Source organism: Octodon degus, unplaced genomic scaffold, assembly GCF_000260255.1.
Source record: "Octodon degus isolate 3935 unplaced genomic scaffold, OctDeg1.0 scaffold00011, whole genome shotgun sequence".
Taxonomy (NCBI): domain Eukaryota; kingdom Metazoa; phylum Chordata; class Mammalia; order Rodentia; family Octodontidae; genus Octodon; species Octodon degus.
Genome location: NW_004524587.1, coordinates 23,259,706 through 23,261,829, shown reverse-complemented (window position 1 = coordinate 23,261,829; position 2,124 = coordinate 23,259,706). Strand labels below are relative to the sequence as shown.

Below are 2,124 nucleotides of genomic sequence, written 5' to 3'. Positions count from 1 at the left end.
AAAAAAATGGAAAAGAAAAAGAAGAAATAGTTTGAGTATCCTTTATATGTGAGAGGCCCTGTTTGGCATTGAAGTTAAGAGATTAAAAAATAATTTTTGTGTATTTCTAATATCTTGGATTTTATATTTTAATAAAGAACCTGTAAGATTAAATTGAAAAATAAAATGACTAGAGTTCTTGTGATTAGTGCTAAAAAGAAAATAGTGTTCAGAGATAGAAAATGAAAAAAAAAAAAAAAGGTGAAGTGTGAGAAGTTTTTGCTAGAGAACATAATTCTTTATACGCTATAAAGTAGTAACTGAAATAATAGAAGACACCAAAAAGCCAGAGGAATTTGGGAACTGAACCGTCATTTCAATATTTATTCTAACTAAATAGTGTTAAAATTTGAAGGCTATTACATGAGTTAAGAGTTCTAGTACAGGGTCTACAGTGTCTCACTACACACCTGTTTTCTATGTGGGCCTTCACTCCCATGTTTTCCTATTTAGTTATCAAAAAGATGATGCTTTTATGTAAAAGAGTAGATTAAAAAAATTAAATATAAGCTTAAATAGTTTCCTACAGAAAATGCAAAGAGGGTGAGCCAGATAGCTCTGTGGATTAAAGTGCCTTCTTAAGAGGCTGGAGTTCAATTCCCTAGGGTGTTCTGCTGGCCCCTGCCCCTAGGGCCTGCTGAGATGGTTATTTAGACTGGGTGTGGTGGCACGTGCCTGTAATCCCAGGATTTGGGAGGCTGAAGAAGAGGAAAGATCACTACAAGTTTGAACTGTGTAGTGAAACCCTGTAGATCCTGCACTAAATACTTTAACAAAAAAGAAAATACAAAAAGTTCAAATCTCTTCTTCAATTATATATTCATTTCACTTGTGACTGTCAGGTGGTTTAATTTTCCCATGTATTTCCTAAAATGTTATATTCAAATTTATTCCCATGAAATACTTGAATGATTCTATACTGAAGGTCTAAATGTTTACAATTTATTTAATATAGATGCAAAAATCCTCAATGAAACACTAGCTAACAGAATGCAATGAATCATCAAGAAGATTATACCACATGAACTGAGATCATCATACTATGGTAATATATGTGCCCGCATATTTACAGCAGAGCAATTTATCATAGGTAAAACATGGAAACAACTCAAATGCCATCAGGTGAAGAATGGATAAAAAAGATGTGGTATATTTATACAATGGAATATTACTTAGCTATAAAAAAATTGTGGCTTTTATAAGTAACTGGATACAACTAGAGAACAACAAGTGAGACAAATCAGGCCAGCATACATAAACATCATATTGTCATCCTAGTGTAAGAACTTGAAAAATAAATAAAATCTGGTGGGTAAAATAGATACTGTGAAATGAAAATAGACTCTTTAAAGGGAAGAAGCAACAGAAATAAAGGAGAAAAGAAAAGAAAGGAAAGGAAAGGAAAGGAAAGGAAAGGAAAAGAGAAGAAAGAAGAAAAGAAAAAAAAAGAAAAGAAAAGAAAGGAAAAATGGAAAGGGAAAAATATATGTATATAAATAGTATATCTTGCATACCTGTACTGCTGTTTTCCAAACTGGTCTTTTGAAAGGAACAGTCAATGCTTAAGTATTTTCCTTCTTTTTAATGTTTTGGAGCAATTTTGGATGCTTGCATCTGGTAATCTGAGCAACCAATTTGAAGACAACAATATGCAATAATCTAACAACTAGCATTGAATTCCTATTATTTTATTTAGTTAAATTCTGTTCCATTACTATTTTTTTTTTCAGGAGAAAGTGCAAACACAGTCCCCTACTTGCACAAATTATGCAATTTTCCCACATAAGGGAAATCACAGAGATCAACACATCTGAAGTTGAATGAACAAGCCTCACCCTGAGAAAGCCACTTTTTGATCATAGTGTCTCACCTGGGAGATAAGTAGTCTAATGTTTCATTTACTGTTTTATTTATTCATTCATTAATTTTTAAACATGTAAGTGGCACATTATGGGGATAGAGATTCTATCTCCGGCGTGCTGTGCCAGCCCCATTCCCAGGGTGCACTGAGACAGCAAATGAGGCAAGGCATGGTGGTGCATGCCTGTAATCCCAGAGTTTGGGAGGCTGAAAACAGGAGGATCA

General features: G+C 33.6%; 1 non-coding gene across 1 annotated transcript; it reads right to left on the bottom strand.

Moving 5' to 3' along the window:
• Positions 1 to 1,766: 1,766 nt before the first annotated feature.
• LOC111815105 lies at positions 1,767 to 1,924 on the bottom strand. Its single transcript, XR_002819901.1, has one exon. It is a non-coding gene; the product is annotated as a U1 spliceosomal RNA (small nuclear RNA).
• Between the last annotated feature and the right edge of the window lie 200 nt (positions 1,925 to 2,124).